Raw genomic sequence first — 17,721 nt, 5'->3', positions numbered from 1 at the left:
CCTAGCCAAGTTAGAACTGGTTCTGTAGCCCTTCTAATTTTCAAAGACAAGTGTCAATTACCTGATTTTGTACCAAGCACCTGATAAAAGGCACCAGTTTCCTGGCTGGAGGAACAGATGATTTGACATCCACTCTGACAGTACATTTCATATAAATACTTGTTTCCATGTTGGTTCATTGCAAGCAAACTTTAATATGTTAAAAAAATAACCTGAGCTGAGTCAGCCCTTTTCACTGCAGCTCTGTCTTGCTGTGAAGAGGTCAGTTTCTGCATAGGGGATGTAACACATATAGCAAGTTAATTTTATTTTAAAAAGGAAAGATGCTCTTTCAATTCTTAATTTTATAAAATAAAAGAAAAAGCAATCCAGATGCTTTTGATTTCTGATTTTATGAAAAAATGTCTGTACAGGAACTCAGCAGTAAAGGTTACTCAGTACCTTCACTGGCCAATACAAAGAGTGTGTAAGACACACTTCCTCCTCCAGCCGATTTTATAATACTTATAACATAGATGTTTTATGATACATGATGAAACCTTTCTAAATCATTCTGTTTCTCTCTCTAGCTCCCCCACCCATTGTTTCTGAAGATATTCTCCTAGGAACAATTTTTTTTTTAATTACCTGAAGAAAATGCTCTTGATAACATAGTCTGTATTCAGACTTACGAAGTGCAGGTTACTACATAACCTCAGTGGCATTTAGAAACGCTGTTGTCCTTAAATTTCAAGGACATTTCCTTGTAAACTCATTATTTCCTTGTAAACTCATAAATTTCCTTGTAAACTCATTATTTTTTAATAATTCTAAATGGGAGGTTCTAAATCTTCTCTTTTATAAAGATACAGAGAAAAATCATATTTTCAAAAATGTGTGTTGATGACCTATAGTTAACACTTATTAAGTGTTTTGTGAATGGATGAATATGTTTTTACAGAATCCATATGGAAACAACTATACAAGTTACTTTTTTCTTCTTGCTTAGGCATAGAAGTTCAAGAAACTCAGAAGAAAGGAACTGGTGAAGTGGCTCCATATTCCTTTTCCATGTCTGCCTAGCTTATCTTCATGCTGAGTGAGGTGGACAAGGAAATGGAACGTGAAGTGTGGAGGGACAGATACCTGAACAGCAACACGTATGACAATCGCAGACCACTTAAAAAAGACTCAGAGGTAGAAGATTCAGATGAACAACTTTAGTATTTACTAGCCATAGCTTTAGGCCAGCCCCAATATAAAAGGGTATAATTCTCATCTTCCAGCAGAAGGCAAACGAAGGAGCATTATCAAGCCTTCACCAACAGACATTTTTCCAAAGAAGATATCCAAATGACCAATAGGTACATGAAGAGGTATAGCACCACTAATTATTAGGGAAATGCAAATCAAAACAACAATGTGGTATCACCTCACATCTGTCAGAATGGCTATCATCAAAAAAAAAAGAGATAACAAATGTGGGGAAAAGGGAGCCCTCGTCCAGTGTAGGTGGGGTTATAAATTGGAGCAGCCACTGTGGAAAACAGTATGGAGATCCCTCAAAAACTTAAAGATGGAACTGCCATATGATTCAGCAATCCCATTTCTGGGTGTATATCCAAAGGTAACAAAATCACTATTCCAAAGAGAGAACTGCACTCCCATGTTCACTGCAGCATTATTTACAATAGCCAAGACACAGGAAGTAACCTAAGAGTCCATGAGTGTATGAATGGATAAAGAAAATGTGAGATATGTGTGTGTGTATATATATATATATAGTATTCAGCCATGAAAAAGATGGAAATCCTGCCATTTGTGGCAATATGGATGGACCATGAGGGTGTTATGCTAAGTGAAATAAGTCAGACAGAGAAAGGCAAATATCATATTATCTTACTTATGTGTAGACTCTAAAAAACCAAACTCATAAAAACAGAGATCAGATTTGTGGTTGCCAGAGGGAGGGTGGGGGGATTGACTGAATGTGTCCAAAAGGTACAAACTTCGGGCTGTAAGATAAATAAGTTCTGGGGATGTAATGTATAAAATTATTACAATTCATGATACTATATTATATATTTATGAGTTGTGAAGAGAATAGACCTTAAAAGTTCTCATCACAAAGAAAAAAAACTCTAACTATGTGAGGAATTGGGTGTTAACTAAATTTTCTGTGGTAATCATTTTGCAATATATACATCTATCAAATCATTATGTTGTACACCTTAAACTTATATGGTGTTAAATGTCAATTACATCTATAAAACTAGAAAAAAAATTTTTAAAGGCTTTGCCATGATACTGACAAATGGCACAAGTGGGGCAGGACTTCCATCCCAGGAGGAACACAACCTCAGACCAGGATGGATCATCCTAAGCATCTAGTAGTACAAAGTTCATTCCACACATATTCACACAAGGCACTGTTCTAGACCATGGAGATACTGTAGTGAATGAGGTCCCACTTCGATGGAGCTAGCATTCCGGGAAAATACTTAGAAAGGGCCCTGTGCCCAGAAACATCTGCAAGGGTTAAGTTCAGAATCTAAAGAAAGAATCCAATAACCTCAAAAACCAAACCAGGTTAAAAGCCAAAGACGGGTGCAAATGTGCAGGATGACTCCAGGTTCTCACAGAAGAAAGTTCAAATCCCTGTATCAATATAGTAGGCCTCTATTTTCCTAGAAAAGAGAGACAGGCCTGTCCATGAGCAAGGGGATCTCCACTCAGTGGTCTTCCTGCTGTGTTTGCCATATGCTACCCACGCTTTTGAGATGGAATTAGTCTCACGTCTCAGGGAAGATGGACATCTACAGGAAGAACCTGATCAAGAAACCTGTGTCATCCCTTTCCTGCTTATAAAAAGAGAATCTAAAAAGGAAGCATTCCATGCCTGCCTTGGTTATGCAGACCCAGTCCAGGCATGGTGTTTCAGATCATAAGAGGGCTCTTTTGCCAACTGGTAAGACAGCTGCTGATTTAGTTCTTTGATGAGTAAAAACAAGATCTTGAATTTGTCAAACCATATCTAAAGAGCTGGTGACAGGGACAACAAATGCCCTATGGCAGTTCTAACTCTCATCCAGGATGCATATCATGTTCAAAGTCCATGACCACACAGCCGAAGTTGGGAAGAAAAGTTAGGAAGAAAAGGTGTTACTGAACATAAATCATGAGTGTAATGGAAGATTAAGTGGTTTCTTGTTACATAATAATAATGCTGAGCAAAACTCAGCATCATTCAAAGTAAAGCAGCACAATGCCTCTATGTTAAACAGAGTGCTCATGATAACAAATGCTGTTTGCTGTTTCCACCCAGTCGGTCTTCTCCATCATCCTAGAACACTGGGCTATAGAGGCAGGAGGCAATGGAATGAAATAAAACAACTTTGGACTTTGGAGTCGGACAGACTTAGGGTGAATGTAAAGTTAACCCTTTATTAGATGTCCTGGATCAAATTACACAACCACTCTGAGCCTCAATCTTTAAATCTATAAAACACAGACATTAATAACCATCTCATGGGATTTTTATATGCAATTCTCTCTGTCTTCTTCACGCACATGCACACCAGTTAATCAATTTCTATTCTGTTAGCTCAGAATCTTATGTGTACTGTGTTACACAACTTTTTAAGTACTTGTTATAAACTTACCTTCTCTACTAAACTGAGACTCTTTGGGGACAGACATGTATCTTACTATCTCTCTGTCACGAGGATTCAGAAAGTTCTTGGCATAGTGTAGGTACTCCAAAAAGCTTCTTTCTTTTTGTCTTTGCTTTTCCCACATTTACTGTGTTGATGTCACAAGAGCCCTCTTCTCTATTTAAGACAGGAAATGAGAACAAGAAAGAGAAAGCATCTACATTCCAATATTACAATGTGCACGTGCAAAATCTTTTTACTACAAATGATATTACAATAGGTCTGCTATTTCTAGATTCTGCTTATCTTTGTTTTGTGGTTACTCTTCCCTAAGAAATAGTACCTTGGTTCTCAGATACTGGGTTAAGCAGCAGTGAATAGATAGTAGTATTTTACAGTGTGAACTGAGGAAGCAGTAAAGAATAAAAATGTCTACTCCCTCACCTCCCCCAAGCCAACATGGAGCAGGACAAGAAGCCCCCTTCTTCAGTGTGACTTGACAGGTAGCTGGTAGTGACACTCTGGGTCTGGGGCTAAGGAACAGCTGCTGAAGGAGCACAGAGGAATAGCAGGTGACGGAAGGGAGTAGGAGCATTGGCGGAGTAGCGGTTTCCTGACAGTACAGAGGAGGGGGCAGAGAAAGTGGCAGCAAACACAAACTGTGGGGCTGAGCTGGTTCATTGAGGAGAATGGGTCAGAGGGCATTTTATGCTTAAGTACAGTTTTGACCAAGAAGCTGTAAGTCAGAAGGAATATAGGCAGCCCCCACTCCCCAGAGCTTCTCTGCTGAAGAGCTGTGTTTATTTCCCACACTGAAACCGGTCTCAAAAATTCAGAGATGTGACAAGCACTGCAGTGGGGTGGGGTGGGGGACTTGATAATATGGGTGACTATAGTAATCACTGTGTTGCTCATGTGAAACCTTCATAAGATTGTATACCAATGATACCTTAATAAAAAAAGTCAGAGATGTTTCTTCTCAATCTCCATAGCTTTACATTCTAACTCTGCAGTTCACAAAATGGAGCTCCACTAACAGTTTGACAGATATGTTAAACGGTCACAAATATTCCCCACCCCCTTGATATTTAATACATAATGTCAATTTTATATTTGGGTGAGATATATAATACAGATTCACAAGACTGGTACGTTATGAGACATAATCTGACAGATGAGGCAGACTAACTCTGACCACTAATTTTGAATGACTTTCCTGACTCATTCTCAAATAAAATAACTTGCTTCCCAACTCAGTTACTGATAGACTTTGTGACCTTGGACAACATATTCCCCCTCACAAATTCCTTCAAGTTGATCCCCTCCTGTCACTCTTCTGCACTCTATCCCAGCCACGCAGGATCACTGGAGGTCCACAGACACCATTTCCATAGCCATAGCATAAAAGTCCTTGTGCCTCTTGTTTCTGGCAAGTTGCGTTTACCTTCAAGGCTATCCTCAAAGGTCCTTCTCTGTGAGGCTCCCCCAGCCCACCCTAGTGACCTTCAGGAAAAGAGAATCTTCTCTCTTTATTACTTACATTGGTTTATTACTTAGGCGATGAGAGACTGATTTTAAGTGATTGGCTAAATTGTTTAGAACTTACATGATCTGAAGGGAGGCACACAGGTTCTGTCTTTCTGGATAAATATATTATTCACTGATTTAGACTCTGCAAATTATGCTCAGTATCAGGCTGTCTGCTTGGCTGGACTTATGCAAACATGAAAAAGATTTAGTTCCTGAAGTTATGGAGATCACAGTATTAGTAGAAGATGAATAAACAGATGAGTAACTGGAAATTACAGTATGATGAGACAAGGACTATAGGAGAGAGGAGCAAAAGGTGCTTAGAGATGATATGGAAGGAACAATTCCCAAGCAGAGAGCCAGGAAGGAGGAAGTGCTCCTGAGTGGTGGCTTCCTCAAGGTGAGGGTCCCCGGGGCAGAGGGAGCCGTGGGCTGGCAACCTCCGGGCAATGGCTGGAGAGCACACACTCCGGGCCCCTGTTTAGTGGGTGATGAGCACAGGCAGCAAGAGGACAGAGCTGAGCACAGAGAGGCAAGATGAAACTGTGGGTTTTGTTCTGAAAAACTAAAAGCAGGTGTCTCCATCCCATGCATACCTGCAGGCCGTAAGGGGGAGATTAAAAGTAGAGAGGCCTCTTAGGATTGATGTGAAGCATGTGAGAATGACAAAGGCCTGCCTAAGGCCGTGGCTGCAGAGTGATGGGAGGCAGTCAGGGACGCTACTTCTGAGGTTCTCTGTGTGACACAGTGACAGTGAATGTGGGGGCTAAGCAAGGGCAAGGTCAGGGATGGCCCCTGGGTTTCTGACTTGAGTACCTGTGCTTGTTGACACAGAGGGGAAGGGACAGATTCAGGGAGTAGGAGAAGAAAGATCACAAGATTAGTGTGGATATGTTTGAGAACCCGTTGGGCACTCGAGGAAGAACTTCTGGATGGCAGATGACTATGTGTCCAGCATATTGTAGAGACAACTAGACTGAAAACAAGAATATTAGAAAAGCCAGCATATATGTGGTAGATGAGTTCTGTTTAAAAAAACAAAACAAGTATATAAAGAATGAGAAGGAGGTCTTGTAAGTTATGACTATGACTAAGAGATATTCAGAAACCAGAAGCCTAAACTTTACCACTGAACTCCCAAGCTCTGCCTTTCCCCCTCAAATTCCCATCACAAATTCCTAAGGAAGAGCAAGCTTAGAGGTCAAGAATGAAGACTGGGTCAAAGTATATCTTTTAGCACGGCCGCACTTGCCCACTGTACCTTTAGCACTACAAAAAGTCCCTTGGTAAGTGAGACTGGACCATTCATGCTCTTATATCAGAGGCAGACAAAAAGAATTTACAACACTTACCATAAACTAAGAAGGCTGACTAGTCCATTTGCCCTAAACCAAAACATAAGTCTTAGTATTCTGTGTCTGACCACTCCAGTGTCAAGGAAAACTGTCAAAGGACAGGTAAGCTGAGATAAACAAGAGGACAAAGCCAGGGTTTTCCCATGGTCTAAAGTAGAGACTGTCTAATCCATGCACCAAGGTGTTCTCAGGATATTTCCCTGGCCCCACACCCATATTACTCCCAGTTCCACAGTAGGAAGAGAGGGATTGTACAACAGTAATAATCAAGAGATAGATAGAGAATCTCCAGCACCTGGATCTAATAAATGTCACTGCACTTGATCCCACATAATCACTCCTCTTCCTTGGGGATGAAGTCAGGAGTCGGAAGTTGCTAAGACTTGCCAAGAGCTCTCTATTGAACCCAAAGGGCCAAACACAGGACCCTCCCATATACCTAACTTGTAGGAAGTGATAAAACAAGAGGAAGTTTTAATGAGGTGACAGAGAAGGAAGACTAAAGGCGCAGAAGGAAAACTAGAAGGACATCATGGGAGGATAGAATGTAGAAAAGGCAAGTAGTCCAGAATTCAAAACGCAATTGGATATGACAACTAGAAGGGTCCTAAGTGGTTTTCCGTGAAGTGGTACAGGATCGGAAACTTTCACAGTGTGGAGCAGGAATGCACACTGTTCTTTATAAGTTAAGATTTGCACTAATTCGAGCATGAACTGAGAATTCTACTTTTACATGACAGTTACCCAGCAGTCCTTGGAACTGGCTAATGGCCAAGTTATAACAGAATTCTCAGCTAAGTAAGAAGGTACCTCAATAACATGGTCTCTGCTTAGTTAGTGCCCAGATGGCTCACTTGAGTTTCTGACACCAGATGGTGAAGTATCACGAGAGTGTTCTAGTTTTTGATGAGTGTGAACCTATACATTCTCCTTTCCTGCTTACCATTTGGACAATGTGAGTTAAAGTTGTAGATGAATAAACTTTTGGAACTGTAAATGAATCAACTTTATGTCTTAAATTTCATTCTGAACAAAGATGAGAAGATAAAAGAATGGCCTGGAGGACCCCAAACTCAACATGTCCAAAACTGAACGTGCACACACATATACATGTACCAACAAAGAGGTAGAAAAAGACAGAGAAAGAACAAATTACACCATTTGGTATGATATTAAATTAAAATACCTACACAGAAGTTACACTAATATTAATTTTGTTGGATGATTTGAGTACTAGATTCAAGTCCTGGCTATGCCACTTACCAGCTCTGGCTTTTGGGCATGTTATTTAATCTCTGTTTTCCTTTTTGGTAAAATGGGATGATAATAATGCTATCTAATTCATAGAATTGTGAGAATTAAGTACAAGAACACAGAAAGCATGATTCCTGGAGCAAAGTAAGGGTCAATAAATGTTATCTGTGTAATTATTATGGCACTTCAGAATTTAACAGGGCATCCGGTTGATCAATCTGTTAACAGAAGACACCTACACATATACATATACATATATGTAATGAGATAGCTTCTCCATATTATAAAGAGCTGCTATCTAAAAATATACTGATAAGAATGTACTTTAATCTTGGAAGTGTTTCTTTCCCTTCACAGAAACAATGACTATAATAAAATGTTCACAGAATTCTAGGACACAAATTAAATTTTAAATGATGACACTTCTGAAAAATGTAATAAAATGAAGTGAAAACATTCGAGATGCAAGGGAATTAGCAGATGCTGAGAATATATTGGTCCAAGATCTATTCTAGCTCCCCTCCAGTAAGCAAGAAACTGGAGGGTTAAAACTTGGAGGCGGGGGGCTGCAGGGGGGAATCCAAAACACTCTTGTAACTAAGGTTTCAAACAAGACTTAGTTTCCACCAGTAAGATGAACTTACATGTAATTTTGATGTCAAATAGTGAGTCACATCGGGAAAAAAGCAGTGTGTGTAGCATCTCACTTTCTGCCAGAGACTGCGTGGTTTCTGAAGTAGGTTCTTCCTGGCTTCAGGCACTGCTGCTTTTCCTAGGGCAGAAGAGGAAGCAGAGGTCTGCTAACAATGGCTTCCTTATCATCAGCCTTCTACAAATGTGGTGGCAGCTTTCTTGATTGAGTACAGCAGAAAGGTTTGGGGAGTTTATCTCTGGGAGGTCAGCCTTCTATTCCAGCTCTTCCAACAATTTTGAAGTATCTATTGCTCTGTATGAAATCCTTGTCTACTTAAAACTAGCTCTAACCAGTTCTGCTGTCCACAATGAAATGCTCCTTGATGAACAGCAACAAGCAGAGTGAACAGGGCTTTGGACAGGGGGCCAGTCATTGCTCAGGGAAATCAGACTTACTGTGATCTCTGAATAAAAGCTATCTATGCTAATTGCCATTGCAACTCCTTCTCCCACTTCAGAAACCTTAGAAACCAAGATGTTTATAAACACAACTTTTTATGAAGAAATAAAAAGTCAAGATTCTTGGACTTCATCCCAAGTAGGCTCAGTCAGAACGTATGAGGGGTAGCACCCAGGAATTTGGCAATTGTGATGGGTAGTGAGGTTTGAGAACCACTGACTATGAAAAATATGCTTAAGCAGAGTAAATTTCAAAGTTTTCACTACTCTTCACTTTCAGAAATAATTTAGAACTTGCGAAGAGAAAGATCACTTCGTTTTGGATTCACAGTTTCTTTTAGCTTGCAGTTGCTGATATTAAGAAGGATAGCATTTGCTATGGGATGAAATCTCTCCATTCAAGATGACAGGAGTCTGCATGTGTCTTAGTCCCAGCCAGATGGCCTGAGAGACATGTCTCACCTGATGGGAACAACCAACTCAAGGAGAAGGTCAATGGCATACTCTGATGATTGAATCCTATCTGCCTCTTCAGTGCTTCTAGAAAGGTACAGGGTAGGTAGGTATATTGTACTTATGGTTATTGAGAGGAGATATTTGCTAAATAATTGGATTGTTATCTAAACACCCCACCTAGCTGTGGTGAGCACCTGCATTTGAATGAGCCCATTTAAGTAGCAAAACATTTACAGTAAATTTGGACATAAAATCACTCAATAGTAAATGATAATGTAAAAATCCAAAATCCAAAATAGTCAGTAAACTGCTATATTCAAATGAACACAGACCACATTTCAATTTGAGGATGTGAAAACCACATGCAAGCCCTTCCCATGTTTAGGTGCCATCCTGCCACCATGCTGGGCAGGGGGGCTTCATCTCATGAGTACTGAACCCACTCCCACTTTTTGTCTACATGCCTTCCAATCTTCACCAAAAGTAGGAGCTGGATAACAGGCCTCTTCTTGTTGGCATTTAGAAATATCTCTATTTTTATTTCTTTATAAGGAAAGTTATAAAGTTATACATATAAAAAGTTAAGGAAAACTGGAAAACATAGAACATATTCATCATACCACCTTTTAAGTTCCACTGTTTGAAACCATTTAAATGAAACAAATGTTGTGCTGATATGAGAATTTCTACTAGAAAGATAAAGGAAAAGAAAAAAGAAACTAACACTTATGAAGCATTTTCTGAGTGTCAACCACTATAGTGGGGACAAAGGTATTATTTTTCATGTTATACAGAAATGGATGCTAAGGGAAGAAACAACTTCCTATTGGACGCACAAGAAGATGTGGAACCGGTATTTAGGTCCATGACTGTCTGGGCCCTTTCCCCACAAGCTCTCTCGTTATTGTTAAAAAAAAAAAAAAAAGAATGTTTACTTAGCACATTTCACTTAGAAATGCAGATATCTAAATATACAGTTAACATGACTTGCAGATAAGCTCAGGCCTTGGCTGTATACTGGGAAAAGCACATATTTCCAGAAGGGAGCTGAAAATAGTTGCATCCCTCAAATTCTATAGAGTCTCTCAGGAGGCAGGAGAAAGACATAGAGTCTGAGGAACTTCCCAAGGGAAGCAAGGGATGCCAGAAGGAGTCCTGGGACATTGGGGAAGGGAACTTTTCCTGTGACCACTAAGGTAGTTGAAGAGCATAGTATTGGAGTTAAGAGCATGGAATGTCAGTTCAGGGCCTGAAGCAGGCTGCATTATTTTCTAACTGTTGCTTAACCTTTCTCATTAGTTGAAAGAAAACATAAATATGTGCTTCACAGAGTGTGAAGTTTCAATTTAAAAAAATGGGCAGTGCTTATTAGCCCAGTGCCTGATGCTCAGCACCTGCTTAATCAATGGTTTTTATCACCCTTAGTATGAATTGTTCAGGAAAAAGACAAATTGTGTGCCTCCCTTTGACTCTTCTCCAGCGAGGACCCTGATTTCTCCAGCGAGGGGGGAGCTCAGCCTCCAGTTGCAGTTTGCTGATCAGCCTGGTTCTGCTTTCCCCGTGGGGCTATGCTGCATTTATAAAGCTGGGGGACAATTTACCTCAATGGCTGGCTTGCATTACAGTTTCTCCTGAAGAGGAAACTGTCTTCAAATAAGTTGGCTGGGGCAGAAAAGGTGGGGTTCTAGGAGACTTGGTTAAAAAGGAGGCAGCAAAGCCTGGCTGAAGAAATGAAGGATTTTGAATTGAGGGAGGGCAAGAAGGAAGGGGAAGAGGGGCAGAGGAGATGGGGGCAGGCAGAGAAACTCAGAAGAAGAACCCCAGACATGGTGTGGCAGGGGACACAGTCAGCAAGAGCTTCCTTATGGCGCAGTGGCTTAAGGATGTTTAAGAATAAGGATGCCTAATATTCCTTCATTTAAATGTTTTGCTGGGATGTAAACCCTCTCCTGTTGCCTGCAGGTCTTCATTATAGAACAATTCCTTGTAGGAGCGAATTAGGAATGAAATGGGGGTGCAAGTTGAGAAAAAGGGTTGAGGTCCCCTCGAGGTCAGCATGGAGCACAGAGAAAAAGGCAGCTGTGGGAGGTAAGATACAGTGAGGTCAATAGTTTACCAGGAAAATCTGCCCACAAGGATAGGTTAGAGAACGTGCAGAAACCTTGGGGAGGGGGTGGTGGCAGTGGAACCTTCCAGAAGATATGAAATGGGAAATTGAGACAATGTTATTTAAATCTGAAAGGACAGGGTGACCTCCGAGACAAGGGTGACCTCAGCTAACATCTGAGTTACATTAGCATTTACAGATTGGGGGGAGCAGAGGAAGATAAGAATGCACTATGATAAGTGGGATTGTGGAAAGCGGTAATTTTCAGAGCTTGTTTGTATTTCACAGAGAAACTCTTTCTTCAAATGAAGCATTACTTGGAAGTCCAGTATGAAAACAGATTTTTTTTAAAAATCTGCTCATCTTATGTGTGCGCACATGCATGTGGTATATATGTGCGTGTGTGTGTGTGTGTGTGTGTGTGTGTGTTTGTGAGGGGGGGTAGAAGTAGGGGAGAGAGAGAGCTCATGTTCTTCCTTCCCCTACTCTCCACTTCCCTCTTAACCACAGAGCAGTTCTCTCTGTGATCAGCATCTAACCATCACAGTTTTAAAACCACACATGAAGGTGCATTTGGCTATTTTTCAAAGATGGACCACATGGGTTAAGCACACAAGGTCTGAAAACAATTAAAGTCTGCAATCAGTTGACTTGACTCATTGCGTGAGTCTAGGAAAATCACATTAACACTTTTTGGTTCTTCATGTAAGTCGTGAGTAAAGTAGTGAGTATATAAAAGACCTCACCAGAGTATTATGATGATTAAATACAACATTGCACGTATGCACAATAAATAATAAATGTTAACTATTACTTTAATGCACTTCCTTTGCATAAGAATAATATGCATGTGTTAGATTATCAAACTATTCTCAAGTTGGCAATTACCCAAAAGAGGTCTTAATGGAGAGACAGAAGAGGAGCAAAAGGAAGCTACCAGGGAGACATGCCAGGGGTGGGGAGCTCCTAAACAGCCCCCCTGAGAGGAGAGTGAGGGGAGCTCCCAGGGAAAGGAAGGTTCCCCATTGCAGAAGAGTGACCACCAGCAGCCTGCCAAGTCAAAGGGACTGATGATACACTTAGGGCAGCCAAAGTCACTCCACTGACTGTTCAACTCAAATCCATCCAATCAGTTCACTAGGAACCACATGCTGAATTCTTAGTGTTTTGGTCCATGGATCCTTAACTATCATTAGCAGAAATCAAGTAACTAAAATATCATAGCTCAACATGGTATCTTGAGGTGGAAGGCAGAACAAAATATAAAGAAAAGAATATTCACAACTCTGCAGGCTTACTCTAAAATGAGGATCCAGCAATTATGAGAATTGAAAAGTTCCTTACAAAACATAATACTCTCCTCTGCCACCCCACGAAATTCTTGATTACACATGGGGATATGTATGTGTGTGTGTTCTCAAAACTTAAAAGACACATATTATCTGAGTAAACGATCTTCCAACAAAGTCCAAAAGCTGAAATAGTGCATATTTTCTACAAAAAAAAAATTTCTTGGAATTGTATTGCTTTTAATAAAATTTATTAACTTAATCATTTTCTATAAAAGGAGATGTTAAAAAGTAGAGGGAGTATAAAAATGATTTGTGGAGGCTCATTAAACAATAAATTGTACTTTGTAGAATGCAGAAAAATTAGGGGAAAAAATTTAGCTCTTTTCTATTTCCAGTAGCCATATGAAATCCAGGGCAGAATCCAGTTCTGCACGATTCACACTGTTCCAAAGCAGCCTGGGCAATTTGGTCTTGTGGAGTATGTATTTGGACACAAGGTTTGGAATCCCAGGGAGGACTGAAATAGAGTAGCACTGCTGATGCATTTTTGGAAAGAAAAGTAAGAAAGTAGTTCTAAGGCTTGGGGAAACGGCCACAATAAGATTTGGAGTCCCTGGCATGGGGAGGTGGGCAAACGGAGAAAGAGAGCTGAAAGCCTCAAGGATAATGAAGTGTAGCCTTCCCTTGTGGGACCAGGAGTGGTTCCATATGTCTTTATTGGCAGGGAAACTTCTAGAAAATCCTGTTATCAAGCATCAGAGAGTTTGGACAGAGATCAAATGAATTGCCCAAGGTCACACACTGTGTCAGGGCAGACCCAGAGTTAGAACTCATAGCCCTGAAGTTTCCAATCTATTGCTTGGCTCCCTAAACCACAAATGCTTGTCAGGAAAAGGTCTCCCTAGAGCTGAGGCAACACAGCTGGGGAATATTAACTGAAGGTTTAAAACAGACAGGATTTCACCGGATCCAGATTCATAACCTGTTTTGGTGTATACACGGGGAAAGCTGGAGGCAACGGAGAGAGGGGCAGGGATGGCTGAGGAGACAGGAAGACTGCATCAGGGGACCAGACCGCCTCACCCCAACAAACCATCACCCTGCAAACACACACACACACCTTCTATTCAATGTTATTAACTGACAAAATTGAATATCCTTGAATGAGAGAATAGCTGTTTTAGAATAAGTCATTGTGTGCATGTATAGATGGGGTGTATGTGTGTTTGTGTCTCCCTTAAACCCAGAAAACAGACTCCTATTAGAACAGCAATTAGTTCTGATTAATTAGAAGATGAAAACAAAACAAAACATGAGGGCGGTTAAGTCACAGATCACTGCAAAAAGTACCTTCCATGTTCCAAATTGGCTTGCATTCTTGGCCTTTAAGCTTTGGGTTTGGCCTTTCTTGGCCATTAATTCTACCAAGAACTTGATTAAGGGGAATGGGCCCATACTCACGAATTTCATATTAATATTTCAGAAGTTCAAAGATTCCAGAACTCAAAGTCCCTGAGAAGTCCTGCTCTAAGAGACCTTGTGATGCTCAGAGGAAGATGTGTATGACACTGGTTGGACCACTGATCTCCAAAAACTGCCTCATGATCACATAGGATGCTTATTAAAAATATAGATAGATATCTGAATATCTTCCCAATCCTAATGACTCTGAATTTGAGGGGCTACAAGGGCTGAAGCAGGTACCACAAGAGCCAGTGTTTTAAGAAATGTCCCAGATAATTCTGATATACAGTGAGATTGGGAACCACTGCTTCGGACAGCTGCTTAATGATATTAAGTTAACCACCTGGAAACTGACTGAGATTGAAGGTAACAGAAGCTGGGAGCGAGTGTAAGAATAGTGATCATAATTTCTAGCCTTGATTTGGGACCAACAGTCTAACAATGGCAAAAATATTTGAAATCTGGCCCATCCTTTGGAAATCTGGGACATATGGTCATTATGATATAAGATGAAAAATGTCTGAAAATCACTGCTTTAAAGATAAGATGACCAGATGGTCTACATTAAGATGGAAAGTTCCATCATTTGATTTCACATCCTACATCTCTGATTTTCTCCTGCCTGTTACCTTCTCCTCAAGCTATTGAACACCCTTCTTCCTTTTTCACCAGATCCCTACAATTGCTGCATATGTCAGGAAACCTCCTTCTAACCCCTCTCATCAACCTCAGGGCTGATATGCAGGCTGGGACCAGCCTCCTCTGTTCTCCTGTGCTTTACAGGCAAAAGCCCCAGAGCTTTCACCAAGTTCATTCTCCTTAGCGAGCTACTTCCGCCACCCTACCCTTGAGACTGTGACCTATCAAGCTACAAGCCAGGAGCAAAATGCAGCTGCATCTCCAGCTGACTCTAGGAGTGCTCACACTGGCCCATTTTTGTCACTGATCACTACAAGGAAAAAGACAGGAAAATACAAAATAACAAACATGGAAAAGCTCCCTAGTTCACAGGGTTCTTACTATTGCATTCACTGGGCTAAAACTGTTGACTTCCTTACATATTTTCAATTTCTTGCTTCCCATTTATTCTTTAAGCTGATACAATAACAAATATAATGATAATAGATATGTATAATATATATTACACAGGGACTACATCAGACTAAAAAGCTTGTGTACAGCAAAGGACACCATCAGCAGAACAAAAAGGCATCCTACAGTATGAGAGAATATATTCATAAATGACTTATCTGACAAGGGATTAACATCCAAAGTACATGAAGAGCTCATACACCTCAACACCCAAAAGGCAAATAACCCAATTAAAAAATGGGTGGAGGATCTGAACAGACACTTCTCCAAGAAGAAACTCAGATGGCCAAAGGCACATGAAAAGATGCTCCACATCACCAATTATCAGGAAAATGCAAATTTAAACCACAATGAGCTATCACCTGACACCGGGTAGGATGGCCACCATCCAAAAGACAAAGAACAACAAATGCTGACAAGGATGCAGAGAAAGTGGAACCCTCCTACACTGCTGGTGGGAATGTAAATTAGTTCAACCATGTGGAAAGCAATATGGAGGTTCCTCAAAAAACTAAAAATAGAAATACCATTTGACCCAGTAATTCTGCTCCTAGGAATTTAAACAAAGGAAATAAGAACACAGATTCAAAAAGCCATATTCACCCCTATGTTTATCGCAGCACTATTTACAATAGCCAAGATATGGAAGCAACCTAAGTGTCCATCAGTCAATGAATGGACAAAGATGTGGTACATATACACAATGGAATATTATTCCGACATAAGAAGAAAACAAATCCTATGATTTGCAACAACATGGATGGAGCAGGAGGGTATTATGCTCAGTGAAATAAGCCAGGTGGAGAAAGACAAGTACCAAATGACTTCACTCATTTGGGAGTATAACAACAAAGCAAAACTGAAGGAACAAAACAGTAGCAGACTTGTAGACTCCAAGAAGGGACTAGTGGTTACCAAAGGGAGAAGGCTGGGGAGGGAGAAGGGGATTAAGCGGCACTATAATTAGCACACACAATATAGGTAGGTCACAAGGAAGGCAGTGTAGCACAGAAAAGACAAGTAGTGACTCTATAGCATCTTACTACACTGATGGACAGTGACTGCAATGGGGTGCAAGGGGACTTGATAATATAGGTGAATATTGAACCAACAACGTTGCTCATGTGAAACTATCATAAGATTGTATATCGATGATACCTTAATCTTTTAAAAAGTATAATATGCTGTACTGACTTCAAAAAAATTTTAAATATATATATATTTAAAATAAAATATTTATTAAAATATTTATTAAAATAAATATATATATATTTTATATATATATATATATATATATATATATATATATATATATATATATATATACACTACAGATAAAATACAGTAAAAACTTCCTAAAAGATAGAACGAATAAAAACACATTTGATAAATCATTGATGCTACTTTCTAAAACTGTTTTAATCACAGTTTGGAAGTAACAGAAGTAAACAGGCTGCAAAATTCAAAACACATTTCTCACTATACTTACCACAGTGGTTTTTCACATATATACTAGCAACAGATGCTAAATTAAACCAAAAAATGTTATAAGACTGATAAGAGCAAGAGCTGACCAAGAGTATGTCCACTTCAAAATAGAAGTTTCTCCCAGTATTTTACCGCCTTATTCCTTTTGCTACTTGGCTAACAGTGAGTAGTCTTGTAAATCAACACTAACAATCTATTTGTATTTGAAAATGATTAATTGTATCATTATCATTATTATCATAGCCATTCATTAAATGTTAAGTGTTGTCATCCAAAGTAATTTCTTTCAAAAATGTTGTTAAGTAAATACCAGCTTCCCACATTTTATAGAGACAGAAAATGAGACTCAGCGAGCTTAAATATCTTGAGCAAATTCACACAAATTAAGTATGCTTGAACCAGTGTTATGCCGGTAAATGTTTACTAAGCAGCTTTTTGGGGTCGGGAAAGAGTTCTGATTTGTAAATACTCCCAGCAAGGGATTTCAAGCTGCCAAGGAGATGTCACTGAGATGGATTTAGGCAGAGATGGGCACAGTCACATCTAGTCAGCTACGACAGTGGCTCCTGCACATCATGGCATGAATCTAGGCCTGCCTTATGCAAAAAGCAGAACATGTCCCTGTTACGGCATTCCCGTGATCATATGAGTATGTAACTTGGACACTGGTGATGTCTCTATCCTGACAGTTCCAAACAATTTGTAGAAATCTGCGCTTTTTTCAATCACTGAAAAGGTAAAACAGAGGAAAGGCACCAAACTCTCCAACTCTCCATGGATTCTGTATACAGTCAGAATGAAGAGTGATGACTTTGAAAGATGAATTGGAAGTAATACAGCAGAAAAACATCATATAAAGTATGATCAGTCTCCTATGGAAAATAGCATCATTCTTCTGACTTGGACCAAGCTTCTTTCTATTTAAGAGTGTTTTCAAAGTCAAATGTTACAATCCAAAA

The 17,721-nt window shown here is 39.8% G+C and overlaps 1 protein-coding gene across 8 annotated transcripts in view; it reads right to left on the bottom strand.

Moving 5' to 3' along the window:
* The window catches only part of SUGCT (succinyl-CoA:glutarate-CoA transferase), a 777,770-nt gene that overhangs the window by 259,646 nt on the left and 500,403 nt on the right, over positions 1 to 17,721 (bottom strand). Inside the window, exon 13 of one of the 8 annotated variants that reach the window (XR_012132408.1) lies at positions 8,416 to 8,543. The exons of the other annotated variants lie outside the window; for them this stretch is intronic. The gene's annotated coding sequence lies outside the window, so the exon portion shown is untranslated. The remainder of the gene's footprint in view (positions 1 to 8,415; positions 8,544 to 17,721) is intronic. 8 annotated transcript variants of the gene reach the window in all.

This window comes from Manis javanica, chromosome 6 (assembly GCF_040802235.1).
Source record: "Manis javanica isolate MJ-LG chromosome 6, MJ_LKY, whole genome shotgun sequence".
NCBI classification, from domain to species: Eukaryota; Metazoa; Chordata; class Mammalia; order Pholidota; family Manidae; genus Manis; species Manis javanica.
The sequence above is the reverse complement of the archived record's forward strand: the minus strand, read 5'-3'. Positions and strand labels throughout refer to the sequence as shown.